The sequence below is a fragment of the Ictidomys tridecemlineatus genome, chromosome 8 (assembly GCF_052094955.1).
Source record: "Ictidomys tridecemlineatus isolate mIctTri1 chromosome 8, mIctTri1.hap1, whole genome shotgun sequence".
NCBI lineage: Eukaryota > Metazoa > Chordata > Mammalia > Rodentia > Sciuridae > Ictidomys > Ictidomys tridecemlineatus.
Window position 1 is genome coordinate 155,542,547 of NC_135484.1, and position 24,335 is coordinate 155,566,881.

General features: G+C 44.9%; 1 long non-coding RNA gene across 1 annotated transcript; it reads left to right on the plus strand.

The window, feature by feature from the left end:
- The first annotated feature begins 4,197 nt into the window (after positions 1-4,197).
- LOC144366400 (uncharacterized) lies at positions 4,198-16,859 on the plus strand. Its single transcript, XR_013425506.1, has 2 exons — positions 4,198-4,829; positions 13,878-16,859. It is a non-coding gene; the product is annotated as an uncharacterized LOC144366400 (long non-coding RNA).
- The last annotated feature ends 7,476 nt before the right edge of the window (positions 16,860-24,335 follow it).

Here is a 24,335-nt window from a genome sequence, read left to right on the forward strand (position 1 = left end):
ATCCCATTTCACAGTAACCTACTGGGGTCTAGCAAGTTGAAGTTGTATTTTTTTGTTCAAGGAAAATAATAGTTCACATTCAATTTTTTTTTCAGTTAATCGTGCCTTATCTCTAAGGTACCTCCTGAACATAAAATTGATAAATTTTAAGTGTTTATTGACACTAGACATGAACCCAATTCTGTTCACTTAAACAGCATAAGACACAATCCCTCCCCTCCTTCGATCCGTCTCTAACCCACAGCACAGATGCCCATTTGGCCCCTGGACCAACTTAGCACCAGCCATGCAGAAACACTGGTGAGTGACACAGACCTGCATCTTCTTGGAGAGCCATGTGTTAAACAGAAAGGAGGAGCATGGGCCAGTCTTCGGGTGGTGCCACCAGGTTGGAGAGAGGGCCATGGATGTGGCCTGTTTTACAGGGCCAGCTAGGGAGGGCCTCCAGAAGAGGTGTCACTTTGCCAAGGCTGAGCTGTAGGACAGCAAACCCTGGGCATCAACACAGGAAGCAGCCGTGAGTCAAGGAACAGAAAGAGGCTGGGTGCCAGAGAAAGGTAGAGGGGCGGGCAGGGGACGCAGAGACCAGGCCTGGACTCAGCACCCTGTGCAGGGCACAGCTCCTCCTCAGCACACCCTTGTCCACCTCTCAGAGGCAGCACAATCTAGCAGCCAGAGAGGAAACAAGGAGGTCCCCAGCTTCCTGCTTCCCCGAGGCAATGCCCCTCCTGGTGGTTTCTTCTGATTCCAGTGGCCAGGTGTCCTTTCTCCTGTGAGACACTGATCCTTCACCCTCATCCAGACCCACTCTCCGGCTTCCCTGGGATTTAGCTATACCGTCCACTCATGCATTCAACATGAGTGCATTGCTGGGCAGATGTTGGGCACAGAAGTGAAGAGAGCAGAACGCCCAGGTCACAGAGACCAAGCTTGTGGAGGAGACAGACACAGGATATTCAGTGACGTGATGAGAAACTGATGTGACTCCATTTTTGATGAACCAGCTTCTACCTCAAGGCCTGTCCTAAAGAAGAGGGTGGGACCCTTGTCCTTAGAAAAACCCACAGAGCACTCCTAGGCACATTCCCACTCTGCTGAGTTGTTTGTCTGCAAATAACAGGAGAGATCTGCTGTGCCAGGTGTCCCTGACTCAGTCAGGCTGGGTGAGGACCCATAGCAACCCCCTAGCAGCCACCAATCAGCATGAGACATGGAAATACCTGGGATGCCAGATGACACCAAGTAGTTTATGGTGTTGATAACATGTTGGGAAACCATGTAGTTCAGCACGTACTCTCCTCATGGCCTAAACCAATCAGTTCAAAGGAATCCCCCTCTTGTGACTCTTGTGCTAACCAATCACCCCTACCCAACTTGTTCCGCCAGTGAATGTGCTAATCAATGTTAAGAGTTGTTGTTTGGCTTTCCCGCGGTATGGAATGATTTGCTGTGTGATGTTGTGACGCATAGAGTATCCCTCCAAAAACCTATAAAATCTCACTTAACAAAGGACCGGGACTCACTCCCTGGGACCGCTGCATTGGGAATGGAACAGTTGTGAGTCCAGGGGGTGACGAGCAACTTGTGTAGATTGATACAGCAGGAGTGGGAGCAGTTTATTGTAGGACAGGAGCGGTATTTATTCATTTCACACAGCTTATCTTAATTAGCATAAACTAGATACATCAGTCAACCAATAAGAAATCTCCACACTTAATGGCTCACTGGCCATACTTCACAAACCACTCCCTCTGGCATTTTGCCAGGCCCCATCCAGACTTGTTTACAGACCTTAACACTTGCAATAAAGACTCTTTTTTGGGGCTGGGGATGTGGCTCAAGTGGTAGCACGCTTGCCTGGCATGTGTGCAGCTTGGGTTCGATCCTCAGCACCACATACAAACAAAGATGTTGTGTCTGCCGAAAACTAAAAAATAAATATTAAAAAATTCTCTCTCTCCTCTCTCTTTAAAAAGAGAGAGGAGAGAGAGGAGAGAGGAGAGAGGGGAGAGGGGAGAGAGGAGAGAGAGAGAGAGAGGGAGAGAGGAGAGAGAGAGAGAGAGAGAGAGAGAGAGAGAGAGAGAGAGAGAGAGAGAGACTCTTTTGTGATTGTGTCAGATTCGGCTCCTGGAGGTCTATTGGGGTCCCATGAATCTGGCATTATAGTGGCAGGGTATATGGTGATGACAGCACTTGAGATAAATAAACCAGGGTAAAGGACATCAAAGTTGGAATTTAAAACAGGATGGTGAAGTAGGGGAGCAAACCATAACAATTTCTGGGGAAAAAATCACCCCAAGCAGAGACCAGCAGCACCAAAGCCCAGAGGCAGGGGCTCCCAGGTGGTGCAGAGGTACAAAGAGCCTGCTGGGGCTGGAGACAGGAAGTGTCCAGGAGCAAGGAGGTGGCTTGTCAGAGGCTTGGGGGCAGACCACATGCACAGGCCTTGGTGGCCTCTGGAGGGCAGTCACTGGAGTGTCTAGCAGAGAAGGGTTGGCTCTGACTGCTGACTCAAAAATTGTTTCAGATGCTTGGCTGGGCCTGGGCTATGGTAGAGGAGGGCAGGCAGAAACCTGAAGACCAGCGGGAACCCACAGTGAGGTGATGATCAGCGTGGGGCGGAGCTGTGGGACAGGTGAGAGGTTTCTGGTGCTGGGTTAATAATTTAAAGGCAGAGTTGAAAGCTTTGCTGGTGGATGTGGCCTTGGGCGTGAATAGAGTGGAGCCAGGTGACTCCAAGTTGTAGTCTTGAGAAACCAGAAGGAAACCAGAAGGATGAGGTTATCCATTTCTGAGATGGGGAAACGGAGAGACAAAGAGCAAGAGAGAATCAGCATTCAGTTATGGCTGTGTCAAGGTTGAGGGATCCCTTAGAGATTCACGTGGAGGTGTGGAGTAGGTGAGTGGACACAGTGTTGAAGTCCTGGTGAGCATGGGGGCTGGAGATGAAACAGTGTGCTCAGCTTTGCTAAGTTTGAAAAGTTTCATGATGAACTGGGTTTAGTAGGAAGAATTGCACTTTACTAGTGATAACAGAGACCTGAGTACCACTGGCTTTAACAAAAGTTTACCTTCCTCTCACATAAATGAATTCAGACTGTAGTTGTCCAGAGCTGATCTGGAAATGACAGCGGTGTCATTCACACCCGGTGTCCTGTTATTATTCTCTAGTGTCTCCACATGTGGCTTCCATCCTCAATGGCTGCTGTTCCTCCAGCTCCAAAGTCCACGTTCCAGACAAGAGGAAGGAGGAAGGAGGAGAGATGTAAGAGTCTCCTAGCTGTTTCAACCTCCTCTTTTAAGGATCTCTCAAAGAAGCACAACTGCTACCCTCAAACCATTGGGTCAAATTCAGCCCCTTGGCCTCCCCTGTGTTAGAGGCATGAGCATATGGCAATAAGGAGAGAGGGAGGTGGCTATTACTGAGAACACTGAACACTGAGTGGGGGGAGGTGGTTATTACTAAGAACATTGAACACAAGCAACCCAGCCATCCCTTCCACACAGCTTAAATTAAAATGGTTGTGATATAAACTTTCATCAGCCAAGATAACAGCTAAGTCCTGGGAGATTTAATTACTTTAGGGGGTCTATTTTATGACCTAAATAAAGTGAGGACTTATTTTTGGTTTGTTTATTCAAATAAAAGTCCTGAGTGCAAGGTGACAAAGTTTGTTCCAAGGACCCCTTACAAAGACACCATTCACAGTCTACCTGAAGTTTAACCTCAGGGCATACCACACTGGCAGAGTGAGAAACAGAAATATATGGAGACATATATTTGCAGGAACAAGGAGCCAGTGGGTGAATGAAGATCTCAGCAACACCCAAGATATTTTTATGGAAAAACACACCAAGAAATCACTGGCAGCATTGCCTCTGGAAACCGTAAAACTGCATAATGCGGTGGAGCTAAGACTTGAATTTTGGAAGTACTGAGACAGGCGGACTGGGCTGTTCTCGTTGCGTTAGTACTTCCTTGGGCTCTGCTGCAGAAGGCTGTAACCTCCTCCACGTGCCCACGTGCACGCAAGGAGAAAACAGAAAGCTGCAGTGTCGTTTTAATCAATCCCTCTTGCTCTCTTCACCCATTGAAATCTTCTCCTACTCGTTTTTTGCTGTGCCTAGTGGAAGACATGAAGCAGGTGGACGTAAAGAAATACTGATCGGCGGCGCCGCGGGCACAGCTGAGGGATCCAGAGGCCTTATAAATAAGGGGGGCTGGGGAGGTGGCTCGCGGTTAGCGCCCCTGGGTTCAAGGAGCTGAGCGGCCGGAATAAAACAAAACGCTGATTATTCACACATACAAAACCCTGATTTGTCCAGGCAAAGGGCCGGTACTGTTTCTCAGCTTCTTTCTCCATCTCTTTTCCTTTGCACCACCGCATCTGAACCACAGGAAGGATGGGCAAAGTGACACGAAGTTTGGCCTCAGGGCGCCCCCGTACCCGACTCCTTACGTAAGGATCTGCCACCTAACTCACGACGTAAGGAGAAGTTAATAGCCGTACCTTCTTGTGACCGTCGTCTCTTAGCCAATCACAGCAGCCAGGATACCGCTCTCACGTGGGGAAGCCTCAGCCAATCACAGCAGCCAAGCTCCAGCCAATCACAGGCAGCCTTGGCTGAAGGCGGGCTCGGCCTGGCGGTCTCTTGGCGCGCTGCGGCGGCTCGGGTCCTGGCCGGGCCCGTAGCTCCCCGGCCGGCTGCGCTCCGAATCGTGCCCTCCTAGTTCAACTCTGCCAAGTTTGCCTGAAGTCCTTGTTTCCTCTGGGCGCACTATGGGCTACCTCGTCCGGGGGCCGCGACCTGCGGATGGAGTTCCGGGGGTGAGTGGGGAAGGACCCCAGCCAGGGCAGTGGGCCGGGAGGAGCGGGGCCGAGGGCCGGGTGGGCGCGCCGGGAAGCGCCGGCTCGCGCGGAGGCTGCGGGAGTGAGCTCCTGCAGAGCTGGACAGCCCGAGTGAGGAAGCTGCGAGGGTCTCCTGGCCCTCTGTGTTCAAAAGGGCTCAAAAAGTGCAGCCTTTTATTTTTTCTTTTAATGACGCTGGGGATTAGAACCCAGGACCTCGTGCCTGCGAGGCAAGCACTCCAGCACCGAGCTGTGCCCCAGCTCCCTAAATCAACTTTTAAAATGTCTTCATTCGTGCATGATGATGATGCAGAGCAGTGTTGCAGAGCCCGGGCCTTTCGGGAACGAAACCGCCCTCTGGCGATCGGGTCAGACTTCAGATCTGTCCCTCAGAGTGACAGACAGGAGTTTATCAGAAGGGAAAGGGGTCACTCAAGGGAGAGACTGGGCCCTCTCGAAGGGGAGAGGTTGGCTGCGCCCCTCCTGCTTTCTGGGGGAAGTCCCGCTGGTCCCAACTTCTCTGTATATGGAGACTAGAGGATGAGCCCAGAGATACTGGGAATCTGAGCTACATCTGCATTTCCAGGCCATTTGGTTAGGGCCTCGCTAAGGTGCGGAGGCTGGTCCTGAGCCCAGTCCACCTTCTGACTTCTGACTGTAGGAGCTGCATGGACCACCTCCAAGAGGATGGGGTGGCACTTTTAGAGAAGGAGCTTTTAAGGAACTTGAGTCACTTGCTGTTGTTGTCTCAATTTCCTGACCCTCCTTAATCAGCTCATAACCCTTTGAATAGTCCCGATCAAGTTTTGTGAGGGTCTTGTTGTTTGGGCAATTGGGGTGATGGGGTTGTGACATAGTTTTGGTGATCAGGGAGGGTCCTGGAGACTTAGTTATTAGAGGTAACAAGACATGACCAGGAAAGAGTAGTTTTTCTTAATTAAATCTGAAACATTTTTTTTAAATTGGTTCTTTTTTTAGTTGTATGTGACAATCTGTTTTGATATAATTATACAAACATGGGATATATCTTATTCTAATTAGGACCCCATTCTTATGGGTGTACAGGGTGATGGCATTCACTGTGGTGTTTTCATATATGTACATAGGAAAACTGAGATTCATTCTACTGTCTTTCCTATCCCCCATTTCCTCCCTCCAGTCCCCTTTGTCTAATCTATTGAACTTCTATTCTTCCCCTACCCATCCTCCCTTATTGTGTATTAGCAGCTGTATATCAGAACATTTGGACTTTGGTTTGGGGGGATTGGCTTATGTCACTTAGCATTATATTCTCCAGTTCCATCCATTTACCAGCAAATGCTATGATTTCATTCTTAATTATGGCTGATTAATATTCCACTGTGTATACATACACCACATTTTCTTTATCCATTCATTTATTGAGAGGCACCCAGGTTGGCCCCATAGCTTAGCTATTGTGAATTGAGCTGCTGTACACATTGATGTGGCTGTGTTACTGTATTATGCTGCTTTTAAATCCTTTGGATATAAAAAGAGAAATGAGATAATGGGTCATAAGGTGGTTCCATTCCTAGTTTTTTGAGGAATTTCCATATTGCTTTCCAAAGTGGTTGTACCAATTTACATTCCCACAAGAAATGTATGAGTGTGCCTTTTTCACCACATTCTCACCAAATTTATTGTTACTTTTATTCTTTTATTCTTGATAATTGCCATTTGGTCTGGAATGAGATGAAATCTCAGTGTAGTTTTCATTTGCATTTCTCTAATTGCTAGAGACCTTGAACTTTTTTTCATGTATTTGTTAACCATTTGTATTTCTTCTTCTGAGCAGTATCTGTTCAGATCTTTTGCCCATTTGTTTATTGATGGGGTTATTTATTTTTTTGATGTTAAGCTTTTTTGAGTTCTTTGTGTATCCTGGAGATTAACACCCTATCTGAGGTGCAGGTGGCAACAATTTTATCCTGTTCTATAGGCTCTATGTTCATGCTCTTGATTGTTTCCTTTGCTGTGAAGATTTTTAGTTTGTTGATTTTTTATTTCATTTCTAGCATTCAGATCAAAGTGGATCAAAGACCTAGGAATTAGACCAGAAACCCCGCACATGCTAGAAGAAAATGCAGGCCCAGCACTTCACATATAGGTTCAGGAACCGGCTTCCTTAATGAGACAGGTTTTACCTACCACGCCCCCATCTGTCAGATAAGGTTCCTGTGGTTCTGTGCCCTCTGCTGTCTTTGTCCTGCTCACCTATTCCTGACTGAATAGCTGCCTAACAGTAGTGGTGGTCAGTGTGATGTTCATGTGTGCGCACAGCATCATCTGCTCCCTTTTGTCCCCTTACTTCCTCTGTCTGTCGCCTCCTCTTTCCCACTGATTGCCTTCCTGTACTCCTCTGGTCTTCCTTCTAACTATTTCTTATTTGGTGCGTTATAATCATACATAAAAGTTCCGGATTGTGATATATTCATACATGCATGTAGCATAATTTGGTTGATTTTATTCCCTCTTTTCCTCCCCAAGAAGTGTGTTTAAAGATTTCTATGTATATCAAAAAATTTATTAACTTCCTGTTTTCCCAAAGCCTCCACATTCCCAGGGTCTGTGAACACGTTGCACAAGCAGCTAAGTGCACGGTGACAAGGCTGATCCTGCCGCATGCAGGTTCCCCTTCTTGCTCCACCCCACACCTACCCCCTGACTGGGACCTCGTCAACCCCCATCTTCTGATCTTCCTCTGTTCCTCCATTGTCACTTGTACATTCTTACCATAAGAATTACCCCACAGCAAGGTCTGAGTGCTTATCTGTACCAGATTGTAGTGGAGATCAGTTTTTTGTTTGTTTCTTTTATTTTGTTTTGTTGGTACCAGGAATTTAACTCAGGGACATTTATCCACTGTTCATATCCCCATCCCTTTTTATTTTTAATTTTAAGACAGAGTCTTGCTGAGGGACTTGCTAAATTGCTGAGACTGGCTTTGAACTTGCAGTCCTCCTGCCTCAGCCTCCAAGCTGCTGGGATGACAGGTGTGCACCACCACGCCCAGCTAGTTTTTCCGTTAATTTTCTAGGCTTAGTTTCCTGACTGACTTCAATTTGCAAATGGCAAATTACTATATTTGGAAGATTTTTTGTTTTCATTTCTGGAGATATTTTATTTATATTTTATCACTAAACAGTAACATTTGTGAGACACATATACACTACTGGTTTTATTTTATGTAAAAAGATATTAAAGTACAGTCTTTATTTTATACTTGATAACTTCATGCCTGATTCATGAAGCAAGTATGGGTAGAGCAAAACTTATTTATATGAAAGCAAGGTAACTTTAAAATCTTAATAATTGCTAATGGCTCTGTACTTTTATGTTACATACTTTTTATTACCATGGTGTAGGGAATTTTCTAGCTTTTCAAAGCTGATTTTTACCAGAAGATTTTTAAATTAAATTATTTATTCCAATTTGTTATACACGATGGCAGAATGCAGTTCATTTCATATTACACATATAGAGCACGATTTTTTTCAAGCCACTGATTGTACACAAAGTATTTTCACACCATTCCTGTCTTCATACATGTACTTAGGGTAATAATGTCTAACTCATTCCCCATCTTTCCTACCTCTTTGCCTTCTCCCTTCCCCTCCCTCCCCTTGGCCCTATCTAGAACTCCTCCATTCCTCCCATGGGTCATGTCCCCCCACCATCGCCACTATGAGTCAGCATCTTCTCCTCATATCCAAGAAAACATTTGGCCTTTGATTTTGAGGGATTGACTAATTTCACTTAGCATTATGTTCTCCAACTCTATCCATTCTATGCAAATTTCATGATTTTATTCTCTTTTAATGCTGAGTAATGTTCCATTACTCAGTATATATACCACAGTTTCCCTATCCATCTACCAAAGGGCATCTAGGTTGGTTTCACAATTTAGGTATTGTGAATTGTGCTGCTATAAACCTTGATATGGCTGTGTCCCTTTTGTATGCTGTGTTGGGAAAAGGTATAATGGCAGCCACACCCAAAAAAAACCCAACATGGTGCCTGAGGAGCTTCTCTTCCTGCCTCTCCCTTTCCCGCTGGCGCCGATATTCAAATCCTGCTGGCAGGAAACCTTAGCCCCAATAAGAACTAATTTCGTGGGCTCCAGAACTGACATATGGAAGAACTTACCAATAAACGGGTGACCCGTCATTTACCTAAGCCCTGCCACCTCTCCTTAGATCTATATAAGCCCACAGCCTTTTGTAATAAAATGGAACTTCTCTGGTGATTTGTCCCGCGTTGCTGCTTCTTTCATTGGTGCCGAAACCTGGAGACGGGTGAGCTCATTTTAACAGAGCCCCATCTCCGGCTCTGCTGAGACATCTCACCCTCGTCCAACTTTTCAGGCACTGGCTCCTTACACCCACCACCGATCGGACTTAAGTAATTTCCCCTTCTGGCAGGTCACCCTCTTCGGGCTACAGCAGGAACTGTGACCATGATCGTCTGGTACTCCTGACTCCCGATAGAGGGGAGAGAACCCACCCCACTAAGGCCTTTACGACCGCAATGGACTCTCTGGCGACCCGTTCTCCTTTTGGGGAGTGAGACTTCTGGGTTTAGGCGAGAGACCCCTCGGTTTCTTCCTTCTCCTCCTTCTGTAACCAGTAAATCCTAGTACTAGGTTCTTTGTGGCCTCCGGCTTTTTGCCTCCCGAGAGCTGCAGTTCGGGTGACAAAAAATCTGACCACACTCTCCCTCGTACCAGACATCAAGCCCAAACTCCTGATCAAATTCTGTACCCAAGATTGGCCTACCTATCCTCTGGATAATGGCAGTCATTGGCCTCTAGAAGGCTCATTAGATCCAAATCTTCTCTGGGTCCTTTTTATCTTCTGCTGGCTTCTGAAAAAATGGAAGGAGATTCCCTACATTGAAGGTTTTAGCCTTCTTGCCCAGCACCCTGCTCTCTGCTCCTCCTGCTCTCCCTCTCAGGTTCTCCTTGCTTACAAACCCCTCCCTTCCCCTACTTCTACTCCTGACCTCGAGGACTCTTCCTCATTTGACCCGGCAGACGAACCCCCACCTTATCCCTCAGCCCCACCTGCTCCTCCCCTCCTGCCATCCCCTCCTCTTCTCCACCTGATTCCACGGATCCTCAACCTTCCGTTTCATCCCCTTCCCCTCTGCCCTCTTCCGCCGCTGCCTCCACCTCCTCCTCCGTGGAGACATCCCCTTCCCCTTCCTCTTCTTCCTGTGCGTTGCCATCCAGCTCTTTCAGTCCTCCTGTTACCAGATCTAAGGGATCCCTTCCCGCTCCCATGATGATCGCACCCCTTTGTGAGGTAGCTGGTCCCAAGGGTGTTATCCGAGTACATGTGCCCTTCTCCATGTCGGACCTTACTCAGCTAGAAAGGAAGTTAGGCTCATTCACCACTTATCCCACCACTTACATTCGGGAGTTCCAGTGGGTCCTGCAAGCATATAACCTCACTCATCACGACATTTACATGCTCCTGGCCAATACACTTTCCCCTGAGGAAAGTCAACGGGTCTGGGAACTAGCCCAGGCCCACGCTGATGAGAATCATAGAACCAATCCCAACCACCCTACGGGCCCACACGCTGTCCTGGAGCAGGAACCTCTATGGGATTACAACACCCCTGGAGGCTTACACTCTTGTGACCTTTTTGCATCCTGCCTCTTGGCGGGCCTTAAGAAGGCTGCCCGCAAGGCCATTAATTTTCAAAAAGTGCAGGAGGTCATTCAGAAGAAGGAAGAAACACCTTCAGAATTCCTGGATAGACTAACCAAGGCCCTCCAACAGTACAGAAACCTCGACCCAGAAACCCCTGACCTCCGTCATGTCTTAATGACGTATTTCCTGGCCCAAAGCTACCCTGATATTAAAGCCAAGCTTAAGAAGCTTGAACAGGGCCCTGCTACCCCTCAGACCAAAATCCTCGCGGTCGCTTTCAAGGTTTTCTATGGTAGGGAGGACGAAAGCGAACGCCACAGACAGAAGGCTGAAAATGCCAAATTCCAAATGTTGGCCCAGGTCATTCAGGGAAGGTCATCACCACCGTCCTAATAAGATACACCTCCTCTGCACATTATCCCACAACTATCTAAACCAGTTAACCCTGAGTTTTGGGACACAACTACATCCTCTATGGCTAAGTGCATTCCTATTCATATTGTCTTACGGGACCCTTCAAGATATATTAATCAACCACAATATCCACTCACAACCACAGCCCTCCTCGGGTTATTACAGAAGGGGTATCTTAGGCCTTCACACTCTCCTTTCAACACCCCCATTCTGGCAGTTAGGAAACCTAACGGGTCCTACAGACTGGTCCAAGACCTTCGCCTCGTCCACTCCTCTGTGGTCCCCATTCACCCACTAGTGTCCAACCCCTACACCCTTCTCTCTCAGATCCCTGCCACTACTACCCACTTCTCAGTCCTAGATTTAAAGGATGCCTTCTTTTCCATTCCCTTGTCTTCAGAATCTCAAGATATCTTTGCTTTTACATGGATGACCTTCATACCCGCCATTCTCATCAGCTTACCTGGACCGTCCTTCCGCAGGGATTCAGGGATAGGCCCCATCTCTTTGGCCAAATCCTTGCCCAGGACCTCACATCTTTCCACCCTACCTGTCCTGAATCTACCCTCCTTCAGTATGTTGATGATCTTCTTTTATGTAGTCCTTCTTGGAAACAGTCTCAATCCCAATTTCCTAGCAGATAAGGGATATAGGGTATCTCCCCACAAGGCCCAGGTTTCCCAGTCTACTGTCACCTACCTTGGTCTACGCCTTGCACCGGGAAAAAAGGAAATAACATTGGACAGGAGGCAACTCCTCTCTAATCTTCCGGTACCTCGTACGAAAGCCGAAATACTATCATTCCTAGGACTAGCAGGGTATTTTAGGGCCTGGATCCCAAATTATTCTCTTCTAGCCAAACCCTTGTGTGACCTAGCAAAGGGACCCCCTGGTGAACCTCTTGCCTCTTCCCCCCACTACCACTTCCGCAGACTTCAGCAACTCCTCTTAAAGGCACCCTCCCTTCACCTTCCCAATCTTTCAAGACCATTTCATCTATATGTCCATGAAAAAGGGGGACAGGCACTTGGGGTTTTGGGTCAAACTTATGGACCTACATTTGCACCTGTGGCATATCTGTCCAAGCAATTAGATCCTACCATCCATGGGTGGGCCCCTTGCTTAAGAGCTCTGGCTGCTGGACAAATCTTACACAAAGAAGCCTCTAAGCTGACTTTCGGGGCCCCTTTAACTATCCACTCCTCACATCATTTGAAGGATCTTTTAGCTTATAAGGGCCTTCAGACCCTTCTACCATCCAGAGTTCTGTCGCTCCTCACTTCCTTTCTGGAAAACCCCAATATTACGTTCCTCCCCTGCTCTGCACTGAACCCGGCCTCCCTGCTCCCAACGACCTCCACACCTGACACACCAGCTCATAATTGCTTGGAAACCTTGGACGATTTCCTCCCTGTCATTCTTCCATTTCTGAGGGACCACTCACCAAGCCTGACCTTATCTGGTTCACTGACGGCAGTTCCTTTAGGCAGAACGGCACTCATTACTCTGGATATGCCGTAGTTTCGGCCACTGAGATTATAGAGGCCAAAGCTCTGCCTTCGGGAACCACTAACCAACAGGCTGAACTTGTAGCAGCCACTCGTGCCTGCCTTCTTGCGCAGGGCAAATCCCTCACCCTTTATACTGACTCCAAATATGTCTTCCATATTCTATTATCCCCTGCTGCAGTATGGAAGGGGCGAGGTCTACTTACCACGAAAGGTAATGAGGTCACTAATTCGGCTCTTTTAACCAATCTGATAGAGGATTCCCACTTACCCACCCAGTTGGGAGTTGTCCATTGTAGGTCCCATCAGAAGGACAGCTCTCTTGTCACTGAGGATAATGCCAAAGCTGACCAGGTGGCACGGATGGCTGCCACCACTTCCAATTATGACCCCCTCTGGGGGACATATAATGGCCACTTTAGACTGTCCATCTGAAGCCCCTACTTCTTCCAGTAAGAACAAGGACCTTTTCAAGTTCCTCCATACTCTATTCCATTCCAAGTCTCAGTCTTTGGCCCTCTTCTTACAGAGCTGCTTCTCCCTCAAGTCCTCTGACAAAGCCATGCTACAGAATATGGCCTCTAATTGTCAGATCTGTCAGCGGACCAACCCTCATACTCCTTTAAGGCCTAAACCGTTTCCCTCCCACCAAGCCCGGGGACATGTTCCTGCTGCTGACTGGCAGGTAGACTTCACCAACATGCCCACAGTATGGCGCACTAAATACCTCCTTGTCTTTGTGGACACTTTCTCTGGTTGGGTGGAGGCATTTCCCACTTCCAATAAAAAGGCTTCCACTGTAGCTTCAATCTTGCTGACAGACATCATCCCCAGGTTTGGTATGCCCACTTCCCTACAATCTGACAATGGCCCTGAGTTTATCTCTAGGATCACACAAAGGGTCTCTCAAACCCTCTCCTTCAAGTGGCATTTCCACTGTCCATATCGCCTTCAGGCTTCAGGAAAAGTGGAAAGAGTAAATCGGACCCTGAAGGAGGCTCTCACCAAATTAACTATGGAATTAAACTTAGACTGGGTCAAGCTTCCTTGGCTTTGCTTCGGATCAGAGCTCTCTCTAAGAAACCATCTCTACTGTCTCCCTTTGAGATAATGTATGGAGGACCTCTTATACCACCTGGGTTGGTGGTTTCACAGGGACCCCTCTCACATGAGATTTGTCTTTACCTCTCTTGTTTCATCTCTGCTCGGAACTCTGGAAATATCAAGACTGGCTTCTTCCGGACCCAGACTCCTCTCCAAATACTCCTCCCTTAACATCTGGGAATTTAGTCTATTATAATACCCCAGAGGAAAAAGGGCCTCTTGCCCAAAATGGGAAGGCCCCTATCCGGTCATTCTTTGTACCCCCACCGCCGCCAAACTCTCCTTACCAGACAACCGTCTCACCCCCTGGATTCCATTTCTAGGTAGAAGCCATACCATCAAGAGGTCTCATCTACTGACGACAGGACCATCCCAGAGGAACTCCAAGAGTCACCTCCTGAACCTCCCCTTTACTCCTGCTCTCCACACCCATCTCATCCCTTTAAGTTGCGGTGTTCCCTGCAGCCCAGTTCCTCTTAAAGAAGGCACAATGAGCTCTCCCAACACTCTAATTCTCTTTCTTTGCTTGTTTTCTGTGCTCTGTTGGGCCTGGTCTTCACCTTCCCCTCCTACTATGTACAAATTCACCCTTCAGGAACGATACTCGGAACATGGCATGCAGAAGGTCCGCAAAGTTGATGAAAACACTTGCTTCATCCACAACTGCACCTCTGTGTCCCTAATATTGTCACCTTCCAGGTCCTTTGTTCCCAGTAGCTGGAACTGGCCTTTCATTTGCTTCCTTTTTGATCAAACCAAAGACTATTGCCGTTGGTGGCCTGAGGTATATAATGGGTGCCCCTATTGGTCATGCAGGCTCCATGATGAACGCGGTAGTTATTCTTACCACTCACTTGGCTACCCCGAAGGATGGACTTCTAGTTACCTCAGATGGCACGAGGGCTCTTTATCCGATAACAGTGGATGGTATACTTTAGATATATCTGACCCCAAGGCCAAACACTGGGACTATGTTGAATTTGCTGTCTATGCTTGGACAACCTCAGCCAGACCCACAGGATGGATGACTGTTTCCCGCTCCCTGATAATGCCACCTAAGGCAGCCTTCCAAGTAGTCCAGCATATCAAGGAGTCAGAATCACAACTTCAAGGTCTTATTGATAGCCCATCCCAAGGGGATTCAGAGCCTTCAACCTCCTCAGGCCCCCTCCCACATGGCTTAATTTGATGCTCCAAACCCTTCGATTATTAAACTCCACCCCTCTTTCTGTGCTCACTTCTCAGTGCTTCCTCTGTGCTTCACTTAGTCGTCCGCTTCTAGCAGCAGGAAATATTTCTGCAAAAACCTATAATTTCTCAAAGAAAGGACAACCCCTACACGTGGCATGCATCCCATTGTGAGAACTGTATTCCACCAATGCTTCATTCCCTTTCATCTGTTTCCACCTGCCAACAATGAATCCCTTACCCATTTGTTCCTTGAACTATGACACCCCATCAAGCCCTGCGTTTATGCAACCTGGACATTTCCTCTGGTGTAACGGGTCTTTAAGTACCACAATGACCAATGTCTGTGGCACCTGTTTCTTGGTTACTGTAGTTCCTCAGCTGTCTTTGTACACCTCTGCCGAATTCCGACAATTGGTCCCACCTTCCCGCACCCGTAGGGCAGTCTTTCTGCCGGTACTAGCAGGCCTCACATTAACAACCTCAGTGGCGAGTCTCAGACTCTCTGGTGGAGCTATAGGTCATTCGCTGTGGACATCCAATGAGCTTCAACAAAAACTGCAAGATGCGCTTGATCCCACTGCTGAATCTCTGGGCTCCTTGCAGCGGCAGGTTACTTCATTGGCACAGGTGGCTTTACAGAACCGAAGGGCGATTGATCTCCTCACTGCAGAAAAAGGGAGTACATGCCTGTTCCTCAGAGAGGAATGTTGCTACTATATTAATGAATCTGGGCTAACATAAAAGAATGTTGTTAAATTACAGGAATTGTCGACCCAGTTGCTCAAACCCACCTCCCCTAACCCCATAACGGGGTTCTTCCAATCCTCTCTCACCACATACTTGCTACCTTTCTTGGGGCCCCTTTTTTGCCCTCTCTTGCCCTGCATAACGAAGTTCCTTCAAACCCAATTACAGAAAATTTCTAATCAAACTTTCTTTCTTTTTTTTTTTTTTTTTTTTTTTAAGAGAGAGTGAGAGAGGAGAGAGAGGACAGAGAGAATTTTTAATATTTATTTTTTAGTTCTCGGCGGACACAACATCTTTGTTGGTATGTGGTGCTGAGGATCGAACCCGGGCCGCACACATGCCAGGCGAGCACGCTACCGCTTGAGCCACATCCCCAGCCCTCTAATCAAACTTTCAACCAGCTTCTGCTTAGGTACTACCAGCCTCTGATGACTGATGAACCCCCAACATCTTCAAGAGAACAGCTCACTCAGTGCTGAAGCTTACTACCAGGCACAATGGAAAACAGCGGACATCGGACAGCGGGAGACAACGAGCCCAGAGGAACTCTTAGCCTGCCATCCTGGATTTTTGAGCCTTTATGTCCTTTTAAGCCTCCTCATGGCCCTTGGCCTCTTTTCTGTCAGTCCCCCAGCATGGAACTTCTGCCAAAAACTGACCTTTACTTTAATTTTTATCTTCATCCTGTTTTTGTTCGCTCTGATCTTCTTCAGGTGCTGGTGACGCCATGTCGAGGCAACGCTTCCATTACTTCCTAGAGTCTCTGTTACAAGACCAGTGGCTGATACCAACAATCTCCTCCATCCAGGACTGGTTCGATGCCATCGACGACTTGTGGCTTCAAGGAACTTTTATAGACTTCACCCCTACCGAAGTAGCTGTCTATAGCCACTGGGTTTTATTTCTGGTTGCCATGGTATCCCCAGGCCTGCCCCCCGGACATTCCTCCACTTCCCCTTTCTAGGTCCCACGCCGCCCCCACACAGCAGGAAGCAGCCAGATCTGACCAACGACGCCCCAGTTCCTAAGAAAACAAAGGTGGAGGATTGTTGGGAAAAGGTATAACTGCAGCCACACCCCAAAAAAACCCAACATGGCACCTGAGGAGCTTCTCTTCCTGCCTCTCCTTTTCCCACCCACGCCCAAAATTCCCACCGGCACCAATTCTCCTGCCAGCGCTAATATTCAAATCCCGCTCTTGGGAAACCTTTAGCCCCAATAAGAACTAATTTTGTGGGCTCCGGAACTGACATATGGAAGAACTTACCAATAAATGTGTGACCCATCATTTACCTAAGCCCTGTCACCTCTCCTTAGATCTATATAAGCCCACAGTCTTTTGTAATAAAGTGGAACTTCTCCGGTGATTTGTCTCACATCGCTTCTTCTTTCATGCTGTTTTTAAGTTTTTTGGGTATAAGTTGAGGAGTGGGATAGCTGGGTCAAATGGTGGTTCCATTCCAAGTTTTCCAAGGAATCTCCTTACTGCTTTCCATATTGACTGTACCAATTTGCAGTCCCACCAGCAATGTATGAGTAGCCTTTTTCCCCCACATTCTCACCAACACTTATTGTTGTTTGTCTTCATAATAGCTGCCATTCTGACTGGAGTAAGATGAAATCTCAGATTAGTTTTGATTTGCATTTCTCTAATTGATAGAGATGTTGAACATTTTTTCATATATTTGTTGATTGATTATTTATCCTCTTCTGAGAAGTGTCTGTTCAGTTCCTTGGTCCATTTATTGATTGGGGTTATTTGGTTTTTTTGGTGTTAAGTTTATTGAGTGCTTTATATATCCTAGAGATTAGTGCCCTATCTGATGTGCATGTGGTAAAATTTGCTCCCATTCTGTAGGCTCTCTATTCACCTCACCGATTGTTTATTTTTCTGAGAAGCTTTTTAGCTTGAATCTATCTATCTTAATTTTATTTCTTGTGTTTTAGGAGTCTTGTTAAGAACATTGGGGCCTAAACCAACATGATGAAGATTGGAGCCTACTTTTTCTTCTATTAGGTGTAGGGTCTCTGCTCTAATTCCTAGGTCCTGATCTACTTTGATTTGACTTTTGTGCATGGTGAGAGATAGGGGTTTAGTTTCATTTTGCTTCATATGGATTTCCAGTTTTCCTAGCACCATTTGTTGAAGAGGCTATCTTTTCTCCAATGTGTGTTTTGGGTACCTTTTTCTAGTATGAGATAAATATATTTATGTGGGTTTGTCTCTGTCTTCTATTCTGCACCATTGGTCTACATGTTTATTTTGGTGCTAATACTATGCTGGTTTTGATACTGTGACTCTAGTGTAGTTTAAGGTCTGGTATTGTGATGCCTCCTGCTTTACTCTTCTTGCTAAAGATTGCTTTGGCTATTCTGATTCTCCTATTTTTCCAAATAAATTTCATGACTGCTTTTTCTATTTCTGTGAGGTATGATGTTGGGATTTTACTTGGTATTGCATTGAATCTGTACAGTGCTTTTGTCAGTGTGGCCACTGTGACAACATTAACTCTGCCTCCAGGAAGCCGGGAGATTTCTCCATCTTCTAAGATCTTCATCAACTTCTTACTTTCATGTTCTTGTGTAGTTTTCATTGTACAGGTCTTGCACCTCTTTTGTTAAGTTTATTCCCAAGTTTGTTTTTTATGTTTTGTTTTTGAGGCTATTGTAAATGGGGTGGTTTTCCTAGTTTCTCTTTCAGAGGATTTGTTACTGATGTACAGAAATGCCTTTGATTTATGGGTGTTGATTTTATATCCAGCTACTTTGCTGAATTTATTTATTAGTTCTAGGAGATTTCTGGTGGAGTGTTTTGGGTCTTCTAGGTATAGAATCATATCATCTGCAAATAGTGATAATTTGAGTTCTTCTTTTCCTATCTGTATCCCTTTAATTTCTTTCATCTGTCTGATTGCTCTGGCTAGAGTTTGAAGAAATAGGTTAAATAGAAGTGGTGAAAGAGGGTATACCTGTCTTGTTCCAGTTTTTAGAGGGAATGCTTTCGATTTTTCTCCACTTAGAATGATGTTGGCCTGGGGCTTAGCATAGATAGCCTTTATAATGTTGAGGTATGTTCCTGATATCCCTAGTTTTTCTAGCATTTTTGAACATGAAGAGATCCTGTATTTTATCAAATGCTTTCTCTGCATACATTAAGATAATCATATGATTTTTATCTTTGAGTCTATTGATGTGATTAATTACATTTATTGATTTCTGTATGTTGAACCAAGCTTGCATCCCTGAGATGAACCCTACTTGATCAGGGTGCACTATCTTTTTGATATGTTTTTGTATTCGATTTGCCAGAATCTTATTGCGTCTACATTCATTAGAGATATTGGTCTGAGGTAGTTCTTTGATGTGTCTTTGCCTGGATTCAGAAACCCAGTGATATTGGCCTCACAGAATGTATTGGAAGTGCTCCCTCTTTTTCTGTTTCATGAAATAGTTTGAGAAGTATTGGTGTTAGTTCTTCTTTAAAGCTGATGAATACACATCACCTGTGTATCCATCTGGTCCTGGGCTTTTCTTGGTTGGTAGGCTTCTGATGTCATCCTTATTTTCTTGCTTGAAATTGATCTGTTTAAGTTGTATATGTCATCCTGATTCAAGTTGGGCAAATTCAATTTGGGCCTCTAGAAATTTGTCGATGCCTTCGATATTTTCTATTTTTATTAGAATACAAAGTATCTTTCTCTTTTTTTTTTTAAGAAAGAGAGAATTTTTTGATATTTATTTATTTATTTTTTACTTTTCGGCGGACACAACATCTTTGTTTGTATGTGGTGCTGAGGATCAAACCCAGGCTGCACGCATGCCAGGTGAGCATGCTACCGCTTGAGCCACATCCACAGCCCCTAGAGTACAAAGTTTCAAAATAATTTCTAATTATCTTCTGTATTTGTGTAGTGTCCGTCATAATATTTCCTTTTTCAATCATGGATGTTAGGAATTTGAATTTTCTCTTTCCTTCTCTTTGTTAGCGTGGCTAATGGTCTATCAATTTTATTTATTTTTTCAAAGTACCAATTTTGTTTTATTAATTATTTTCATTTGTTTCTTTTGTCAATTTCATTGATTTCAACTCTGATTTTAATTATTTCCTGCCTTCTACTGTTTTTGGTGTTGATTCATTTTTCTTTTTCTTTTTATTTGAGATGTAATGTTAGGTCATTTATTTGTTGACTTTTTCTTCTTTGAAGGAATGAACTCCATTGTGGGAGACCAATCTCATGCTAAATGATGTGGCGTCAGCCACCCATGCTGCTAGACTGTCCCGTTCTTCTAGGGTTTGAGTGACTGTGTCTTGCTACAGCCCCATGGGTGAAGCTATGCTCACCTGTTCCTATGTAATATAACCCCTTGCCCTGTTTAGGGGAGAATGTTCCATGGAAGTGCCTTGTGTGTGTCCCCTCTTCTTACTGTGCCCTTGGGTGTGGCCTACCCAGGTGTCAGTCAACAGAAAGTGTATTCTGTCATTGATGGATAATATACTCTATGTATGTCAGTTAAGTCTAAGTTACTGACTATATTATTGAGTTCTTTAGTTTCTTTGTTCAGCTTTTGTTTTGAAGATCTGTCCAGTGGTGAAAGAGGAGTGTTAAAGTCACCCAGAATTATTGTGTTGTGGTCTATTTGACTATTGAACTTGAGAAGAGTTTTGTTTTTTTTTTTTTGATGGACTTAGATGCTCCATTATCTGGGGCATATATATTTATAACTGTTATATCTTGTTGATGGTTGGTTCCCTTGAGCACTATAAAATGTGCATCTTTATCCCTTTTGATTAACTTTGGGTTGAAGGCTACTTTATTTGATAGGAGGATGGAAACACCTGCTTGCTTACGTAGGCCATGTGAATGGTAGTGCTGCGCCCCTCCCCTGACTCAGGCAAAAGCAAGGCCCTACTGAGGTGGATGGTGCAAGGTGTCCATCCTCTGGAGGAGCGCAGCATGTTTCTGGGAATGGGATGGTTTGTTTCTGCACTTCTGTTCATAAGTATAATTGTAACTTCTCATAGACCATTAAGCATGAAGGAAAAAACATGATTTTCCCAATTGATGCAACTACTTCTAAGAATAAATCTGTTTGCTCTAAATGCAATGATTCAGCTGTGAAACGTAAATTGTTAATGTTTAATTTAAAAAAAACCTGTAGGAAAAACAGTCAAGGAAGTTTTTGAGAAATTAAATTAAAATCTAGAGAAGAAAAATTAATTAAGAAGACAGATTAGTGTTTGGTACTGGGCAACTTGTTCTTGTTCCTGTGCACAATGGTTTGATGCTCTTACGCTTATTTTATTAAAATTAGTAGCCTTTCTTTTCAAGTTAACCACTTGCCATAACCGAGGCGCCGGTTCTAGTCAGTAAGTCAAGAAAGAATAGTCAAGGTATAGGCCAATAGTCTGGGACATTTCTAACTATTATTAAAAGTTAACTAAGTGGAAACAGCTCAAAGCAAAACACGAACTGAAAGTAAAAATGCTTGCTTATACATAAGCCAAGATACATTTTTTAATCTAATTGTAAATATGTAAAATTTTGTTTCCTTGAGTAATGTTTCCTATTTTGTAACCACAAAATACCGTGAGCCTGCCAAAATGAAAAGTATATATGTTTAACTTCACAAGTAAAGAATCAGATTCAGCACCTTCACTTTTGTGCCTGTGTTATTTTTCCGCTGCCTTTTGCCGACCCCTCACCATTCTTTGGTCTCCTGAGACCTCCTGCTGGAGCTGGACTCCAACAGGTATGTTTTATCCCAACCTTTCACCTTTGGTCTGTGGGTGTCTCTTCCTATGAGATGCGTTTCTTGAAGGCAGCATATTGTTGGATCTTTTTTAATCCAATCTACCAGTCTATATGTCTTTTGGTTTTTTATTTTATTTTTTACATGTACTTTGTTATCTTTTCTTTTCTTTGCATTACAATTCTTATTACACATATATACCGCAGTTTTTCATATCTCTGTTTGTGTATAAAATATGTTGACACCCAGTTCGGTTTTCATACATGTACTTTGGATAATGATGTCCATCACATTCCTCCGTCCCTGCTAGTCCCCTGCCCCCTCCCTTTTCCTCCCACCCCTCTGCCCTATCTAGAATTCATCTATTCCTCCCATGCTCCCCCTCCCTACCCCACTATGAGTCAGCCTCCTTATATCAGAGAAAACATTCAGCATTTTTTCGGGGGGGGGGGGGATTGGCTAACTTCACTTAGCATTGTCTTCTCCAACACCATCCATTTACCTGCAAATGCCATGATTTTATTCTCTTCAGTCTGTCTTTTGATTGATGAGTTTAGGCCATTAACATTCAGGGTTATTGTTGAGACATGATATGTATTACCAGTCATTTTTGTTTATTTCTGGTAATTAGCTTGACTTGGTTTCTCATTTGATTGGCTTTTCTTTTACTCTAGTTCTTCCCTTTGCAGATTTTCATTGTTGTTTTTCATTTCCTATTGTGGCGTATTTTGCCAAGAATGTTCTGTAGTGCAGGCTTTATTGCTGCAAATTATTTTAGCTTTTGTTTATCATGGAAGGTTTTTATTTTATATTCTTGGTTGGTATCCATTGTCTTTTAGAGCTTGATATATGTTGTTCCAGGATCCCCTGGCTTTGAGAGTCTGGGTTAAAAAATCTGCTGAGATCTGAATTGGTCTTCCCTTATAGGTAAACTATTTTTTTTCTCTTGCAGCCTTTAAAATTCTGTCCTTGGGCTGTATACTGGGCATTTTGATTATAACATGTCTTGGTGTAGATCTGTTGTAATTGTGTACATTTGGTGTCCTCTAGGCCTCTTGTATTTGATTTCCTAATTCATTCTTCACGATTAGGAAATTTTCTTATATTATTTCTTTTTTTAATATTTCTTTTTTAGTTTTCGGTGGATACAACATCTTTATTTTACTTTTTTTTTTTATGTGGTGCTGAGGATCAAACCCAGTGCCCCGCGCATGCCAGGCGAGCGTGCTACCCCACTACCACTTGAGCCACATCCCCACCCTTCTTATATTATTTCATTGACGAGATTGTGCAGTCCTTTGGTTTGAATCTATCCTAATAAATCTTAAATTTGTTTCAAGATTGTATATTTTGTCTTCATTGTGTGAGGTCCTATCTTCCAAGTGATCTAATCTGTTGGTGATGCTATCTATTAAATTTTTTAATTGGTTTATTGTTTCTTTCATTTTGAGGATTCCTGTTTGGCTTTTTTTCAGAATCTTTCTCTCCTTCTTGAAGTAATCTCTTGCAACCTGTATTTGCTCTCTTGTCTCTTTGTTGGAGTGATCTATTTTTGTCTGTATCTGCCCACATAGGTCATTCTTTAATTCCCAAATCTGAACTCCTTGTCTGACATTTCACCTACTGTGCTATCTATGGATTCTATTGTTGAGGTGTCTTGTTTGTTGGGGGCACTTTCCTCCCTTGTTTTTTCATGATGTCTTTGAGTCTTTGTCTCTTGCAGTGTAGATCTGAGGTATTATAGCTTCTGCCCTATTGTCTTCTAGTGTGCCTACAGGTTACCAATTCCTCACTTTTAAGGGAGAGATCAATATTACAGTTGCATGCCCAACATGCAACCATATATCAGTTAGCTTCTGTTTTTACATTTACAGTTTTGTTACCATAATCAGAAATGATGAGTTTGTTATCTTCTACCATGTAGTCAATAGGTTTGTGAAATGCTTTACAGTTTCTGATGGCAGAAGGGGTGTGGAGGGTTGACTGAGATGTTTATGAGGTAGGATGTGGAATATGGAGGTATTAGATTATATGACTAGTGAGAGGGTCATCATAGGAAGTTGGCTGTTAGGAGGAGAAATGAGAGAGGCAACCCCATGCAAGACTCCCTGTTACCTCAGCAACAGGATAGCTGTTAGTACCCCTGGTAGAGAAACCTCTGGTGCGGCCATGCCCACGGGGACCTTGGTGACGTCTTACTGGGTCCTTATTATTGTCCCTTGATAGAAGCAGCGATATCCTAGTTTCGTGGTGGTGGTAGCCTCAAGCCTATATGTACCCTGATATTGGGCTGTGGAGCCACACTTTGGTGAATAAGGAACCCTAGTGTGAGGTGGCTCTCTTCCCGGGCAGGGTGGGAGGGTGGGGGGGGGGCTCTCCAGATCTCCAGGCCACGATGTCTGGAAGGTTTTTTTGTTTGTTTGTTTGTTTTTTTAAGTATACTGATTCCAAGTTTGGTTCATTTATATGCAACCCACCAAGGTGTATGATGCCTACCTTCTATGTTTTATGGTTTGGGGATCCAATTTTTTGTTTTGTCCATTCATGATCAAACTTAGGGTACATCTGGGCAGGTGCTGAGGTGGTGTGCATTGAAAATCCCCATTGAGAGGAGGCACAAGAGCTTCGCATGCAAATGACCAGCACATCTGGATTGGAAGGACTGTGACTGTGGAGGACAGAGTGTCAGTGGAGCCCATATTTTCTCCTGACCATTCATCTCTAAGCCGTCCTGCTATTCCAGAAAGGACACAGATGGCAGTGCTCCCAAACTCCCTCCCCAGGTGTCTGCTCACCATCGTGCTCCTGCTGCTGACCTGCTGACTCAGGTAGGTCTTCCTTCCATACCTGCTCTCCCTTGCACCTCTGGCCTGCTGGGTTGAAATGTTTGTACAGATGTCAACGATCCCAGAGGTTCTTCCCAGTTACCCCCCACTGGGACGCAGCCAGAGGAATGGTAAGAGGGAGTCGGTCCTTTCAGTCTGTGATTTCCACCTCTCATATCCCGCAGGTCCTGCTCATTCTCTAGCAGGTCACTTTGAAGTGCTTGGACCTCAGGAGCCCATCCTGGTTTTCGTAGGTGAGGACTCTGA